We start from the raw sequence: 6,542 nt of genomic DNA, 5'->3' as shown, positions 1-6,542 counted from the left end.
TTTCTAAGCGTGTGTCTAGCACATGGCCTTCTTGATTCCTCTGTATACATAAGACCTTTTAAAAAGCTTTTATTCTTCCACATACCTCTTTTCTCAGTCGTGTGTTGCCCACCCTTCTCAGTTGTCTATCGCTTGTCCTTGTCTCTTGCCCCAGGATGCTGTGTCCAGTACTTGCGCCTTTAAATGCTTTGGCCAAAGGTACCAGGAAGTGGCCTCAGCCCAGGGTTCACTCCTTGCCAGACAAAACAAAGGCAAACCGTTGTGCCAGTCCTTGAGGGAGCTGGCAGAGCAGAGAAGACCCAGAGCCACAGTCCTTGGGGCGCCTGGGTGGTTCGGTCGGTTAAGCGTCTGCCTTCGGCTCAGGTCGTGATCCCAGGGTCCTGGGATCGAGCCCCACATTGGGCTCCCTGCTCAGCCAGGAGCCTGCTTCTCTCTCTGCCCATCCCCTGCCTGACTCGTGCTCTCTCTTTCTCTCTCTGTCTGAAATAAATAAATAAAATCTTAAAAAAAAAAAAAAAAAGAACCACAGTTCTTTGAGAATAGGTCCATATTGCTCCTTCTAGTACCAGGAGTGCAGGCTTCCCTTCCTCAAGGCCACTACAGGCCTGGGGTGTGAGGTATGGTAGGCAGACAGTTCAAAACACCGAAGTGTTCTCTTACCACTGTTGGGGAGGAAAAATTTGCCTCTATACTTCCAAAGTCTTCTGAGTAGTCTAAGGTTTAAATTGACAGGAGACAGATTAACAGGAGAAAAGCAAATTTAATTCGTATGTATGGAGGCCTCAAAGATACAGGAGCTAAGAAATGATTGAGGCAGGCAGTATTTATACTTTTTACACAAAGAAACAATAAATCTTGGAGAAATTGACAGGACAAAGAAAACTTATGTTTGGGAACTTCAATTAGTAAGGAATTGTAAACAAAATGCGGCTGGGGTAGTAAGTTAGTAAAAGTTACAAGGTTTGGGGCGCCTGGGTGGCTCAGTTGGTTAAGCGACTGCCTTCGGCTCAGGTCATGATCCCGGAGTCCTGGGATCGAGTCCCACATCGGGCTCCCGGCTCGGCGGGGAGCCTGCTTCTCCCTCTGACCCTATCCCCTCTCATGCTGTTTCTCTCTCTGTCTCTCAAATAAATAAATAAATAAATAAATAAATAAATAAATAAATAAATAAATAAGTAAGTAAGTAAGTAAGTAAGTAAAGTTACAAGGTTTGTTTACATAGGCTTCTTGGGCCCTGAATTCCCTGTCTCTGATGTCAAAGATGTTTGTCTGCCTCCTGGTGCAGGGAGGGTGCCTTTCACATGGGAGATGTATTCCCTACTTTCTGGAGACAGAGATGGATCAGAGTGTTGTTCCTGCACTGGCTGTTTCTTTATTAACTTGAATTCAAAATAATCGGTATGGCACTGTGGCTTAGCTTGGGGCGGCCCACCTTGAGCCCCAACACCATAAAGCAGCAGATTCTTTTTACACCTAGCCTTATCTGGTTGTTGTGACTTTTTAGCTAGATTCCACCAAAAATTGATTCTGACAGCTTTTGCCAGCTCAGTTGCTTCAGGAGGAGAGATGGAGCCCTGGAGTTCCCCACTCCACTGCTTTCCATTTGATTATAACTTCAACCTCTCCTTCATGGTCTCTTTTCCCTCTATATATGAATATATTTAAATTTAATACTAAACAAAATTCCTCTTGACTTTGCACTACCCGACATCTCTCCTTTACTTCTCAGAAAAATTTTCTTCAAGGAGTAGTTAATACCCTCCCTCAGTGATGAGAAGCAAAAATGTCTCCAAACATTCACTAATGTCACCCAGGTGAAAACTCATTCCAGATTGAGATCTGCTGTATTAACTCAAATTCCGAACATACTTAGATTTAACCTGTTTTCACATGTAGTTTTTATTTTTTATTTTTTTTTTATTTTTTAAAGATTTTATTTATTTATTTGAGAGACAGAGAGCATGAGAAGGAGGAAGGTCAGAGGGAGAAGCAGACTCCTTGCCGAGCAGGGAGCCCGATGCGGGACTCGATCCCAGGACTCCAGGATCATGACCTGAGCCGAAGGCAGTCGCTTAACCAACTGAGCCACCCAGGCGCCCGTCACATGTAGTTTTTAATTGTTTGGGGGGTTTTGTTTGGTTGGTCCTTGTTTTTGTTTGTGCTCTATAGCTCTATGAAATTTTTTTAAAAGATTTTACTTATTTATTTGATAGAGAGAGACACAGCGAGAGAGGGAACACAAGCAGGGGGAGTGGGAGAGGGAGAAGCAGGCCCCCCGCCGAGCAGGGAGCCCAATATGGGGCTCGATCCCAGGACCCTGGGATCATGACCAGAGCCAAAAGCAGACATTTAACGGACTGAGCCACCCAGGCGCCCCAGCTCTATGAAATTTCATCAGATGTGTAAATGCATGGAACCATCACCTCAATTAGGATACAGGACTTTTCTATCCGTACAAAGAGACTCCTTGTTGTTATACAAACCATTTTTCTAAACAAGTGGCATAAAGGTGAAGAGCATGTGTACACTTCTACCTTTGTATAACAAAGGGGAGACACAAAAACATGTTTTTGTAATTATATTTGCATAAATAATACACTGGGTGATAAGTGGGCATGTGTGGGGCAGGGGAGTTAAGCGATTCTTTTCACTGAATGTGTTATATTTTGGGGTTTTTGAGCTATATCATTCTGATATCACTTCAAAGAATTAAAGATAGTAAATGAAGCCAAATGAATGGTATGGTCCAAGTAGCGTTTCAACAGGCCTTCAGGCCTTAAGAGAAGACATATTGAGGCACCTGGCAGGCTCAGTCTGTAGCACATGCAAGTCTTTTTTTGTTTTTGTTTTTAAGATTTTATTTATTTGACAGAGAGTAACACAGCGAGAGGGAACACAAGCAGGGGGAGTGGGAGAGGGAGAAACAAGGCTTCCCGCTGAGCAGGGAGCCCGATACGGGGCTCAATCCCAGGACCCTGGGATCATGACCTGAGCCGAAGGCAGGTTCTTTTTTTTTTTTTTTTTTTAAGATTTTATTTATTTATTTGACAGGGAGACACACAGCGAGAGAGGGAACACAAGCAGGGGGAGTGGGGGAGGGAGAAGTAGGCTCCCTGCTGAGCAGGGAGCCCGATGCGGGGCTCGATCCCAGGACCCTGGGATCATGACCTGAGCCAAAGGCAGATGCTTAACGACTGAGCCACCCAGGCGCCCCCGCATGCAAGTATTGATCTCGCAGTCATGAGTTCAAGCCCCACATTGGTTGTAGAACTTACGATAGATAAATAAATAAATAAATAAATAAATAAATAAATAAATAAATAAATGAAAATATGCTACAATTTGGATGTGAACCTCAAAAAAATTATTGAAAAAAAAAGAGCAGATGACATATTGACTGGACCACATCAGTCAGAGCTGCTATAAGAAAAGTAGAGAGATGGGGTGTCTGGGTGACTCAGTCGGTTAAGTGTCTGCCTTCGGCTCAGGTCATGATCTCAGGGTCCTGGGATTGAGCCCCGCATCGGGCTCCCTGCTTGGCAGGGAGTCTGATTCTCCTTCTCCCTCTGCCCCTCTCTCCGCTCATGCTCTCTCTGTCTCTCTCTCTCTAATAAATGAATAAATAAAATCTTTTTAAAAAAAAAGAAAAGTAGAGAGAAATAGACTTCAGCATCAGTAGATTCAGAATTAGACTTAGTAATATCATCTCCATGGCAACACCTGTCTTCTTTCTTCCTTTACAGAGCCAGTTACCTTAACAGTCAACTAAATCATGTCTGTGAAACACTTAATAAACACTAGAGACTGTAGTACATGAAGCTTGTACACCTATCCCTTAACAGTAAAACATCATTGCCTTACCATCAGGATGGCACAATATAAATTATTACTCTAAGCATGAATACCACCTGCTTCCTTCCATAAACTCTGCCCTATATGATGAGGTCAGTGCAGATCACACAGCGCAGATGTTTTTAAGGTCATTATCAGATCAAAAGTTAGATTGCATAAAAGATCATGATACACGATTTTGTTTTCTCACTGACAGATACGGATGTCACCTGTGATGTTGATGTATACAGATGGAGGAGTTACGCTTTTACAGTTGTTATATGGTTCCATTTAAGGCTGGACATGAAACACTTCATTTGAATTGACCACTAAAATCTCCTTTTATTTTTTTTTTTAAGATTTTTTTTTCATTTTTATTTATTCATGAGAGACAGAGAGAGAGAGAGAGGCAGAGGGAGAAGCAGGTTCCCAAGGAGCAGGGAGCCCGATGCGGGGCTCGATCCCAGGACCCCGAGATCATGACCTGAGCCGAAGGCAGACGCTTAACGGCTGAGCCACCCAGGCGCCCCACTACAATCTCCTTTTAATAAACATTTTAAAAATGGTTTTTGGTTGTGCCTGTGGTTGTGGTTGTTCCTGTTCTATAAATATCAATGTTTAAGCTTGTATTACGTGTTATATATCATACAGAATGCATCAAAGCTGAAGGTTCAAACTCAGTTTTAAAGGAATCCTAACTGAAAACTTAAACATTATGGGTTGCACACAGAAAAGGGACTAGAAACAATGCTTTTTGCTTTTCCTGTATCCCTCAGTGATCTACCTTTTATGAAATATTAAGCGTTGAGCACAGTGATATGTGCTTGAAATACATTATGTCTATAATATTACAAGCTTCAGTTGTGTTCTAGTTTTTTTTTAAGAGATAAAGGTGCATTGGTTGTATTTTTTTTATCTTGTGTAATACTATTAAAATAAGTAAAGAAAAACTTTGATTTTTCTTTTTCATCTTAATTTTTTTTTCTTTTTAAGTAGTCTCCACGCCCAGTGTGGAGCCCAACACTGGGTCCAAACTCATGACCCTAGGACCTGAGCTGACACCAAGAGTCGGACGCTTAAGGGACTGAGCCACCCAGGCACCCCTTCATCTTAATTTTTTTGAGTAGTCTCTGCGCCCAGTGTGGGGCTTGAACTCACAACTCTGAGATCAGAAGTCCATGCTCTACGAACTGAGCCAGCCAGGTACCCCTCATTTTAATTTTTATTTATTTTATTTTTTATTTTATTATGTTTTATTTATTTATTTGTCAGAGAGAGCACACAAGCATGGGGAGCTGCGGGCAGAGGGCAGAGGGAGAAGCAGGCTCCCCCCTGAGCAGGGAGCCCGATGTGGGGCTCGATCCCAGGACCCTGGGATCATGACCCAAGCCAAAGGCAGATGTTTAACTGACTGATCCACCCAGATGTCCCTAATTTTTAAAAAAATGTAGCAATCTATAACACACTGCATTTATAATATACACTGTGTTAGGAAGGAAGGTTTTTTCTCTATCCTGGAAGATCCTTCTGGATGGTCTAAGAATGAAATTGACATCAGATAGATTAACAGAAGAAAATGAAATTTAATTGTGTACATACAGGGAAGCCACATAAACACGAGTGATTCCAAAGAGCGGCAAAATGAGGTATATAAGTCATGGGAAACTAAATAGAAAGGGGGTAGGGGTCTGGGGTTTTCAAGGGAAGGAAGGTGAATCACAGAAAGAATGGAAAGAGTAAATGTTTGGTAAACAAAATGTTTGCTGAGCTATCCAGAAACAATGAAACATACCTTGCAAGATTTCTCCCTTGTCTATCATACCTAGTTCATATAATATTATATTTATGTATGGTAATAGCCCCCTTCCTGGAACAGGTCCTCTATGGAAATTCTTTTAGGCAGTTAGCAGGGAGGCAAAAAAGAAAAACTAAGTCTTCTGTTTCTTAAAAATAACTACCTAAGACAATCCACATGCCAAGGAGACACATGGAGGGGGGCAAAAATTGCTCCCCGGCACAGCCAAACCTAGAAGGCTAAAGGGAAAGGTATTTTTCCTCCGCGCCACCAGAATGAGCTTTTCCCTGCAGGCCCCTGTGGCAGGTAAAGGAGCCCCCAAGGCAGAGCGGGCGGGTTGCGGCCAGAAGGCTAAGCACACGGGGAACAAATACCTCCGTGAACAGCAAGCCTGCCTCTGCTGCCCGCACACTCGGATCGGCTCCTGAAGACATCGCTCGAGCCTCGGCCCAGAGGGCTACGGAGACCCCCAACCCTTGGGCCGAGCTGGCTGGTGTCCCTTGAAGTGACTAAAGGCAAGGAAGCTGACATTCCTGTCCCTCCCAGGAAGGCCGTGGCCATCCTCCCGAGTAGGGGCTTCAAACCACCCCACGCGCTGGGCTCGGCCCCCACCCGGCTGCTTCCCTCCGGCAGGACACCCGGTAAGGACACTGCCTGGAAAGAAGGGAGAAGCTTCGGCGCCTGCGGGAGACAAATCAGAGAGGATCCGCGGAGCGGGAGGACTGGTGCGCCCCAGGGGAAGGCAGCACCGGCACCCTGACCGCGAGGAGGAAAACGGGCCCTCCGCTTTGCTGCTAACCAGCGGCACTAAAGACAGACACGCTAAACTGGCAGCGCCAGGAGGGCCCGGCCAGCCCGCAACACGCACGCGCACACGCACGGTGCCAGGAGGGCCCGGCCAGCCCGCAACACGCAC

Source organism: Mirounga leonina, unplaced genomic scaffold (genome assembly GCF_011800145.1).
Source record: "Mirounga leonina isolate KUSES-001 unplaced genomic scaffold, KU_Mleo_1.0 Mir_101664, whole genome shotgun sequence".
Lineage (NCBI taxonomy): Eukaryota > Metazoa > Chordata > Mammalia > Carnivora > Phocidae > Mirounga > Mirounga leonina.
The sequence above is the reverse complement of the archived record's forward strand: the minus strand, read 5'-3'. Positions refer to the sequence as shown.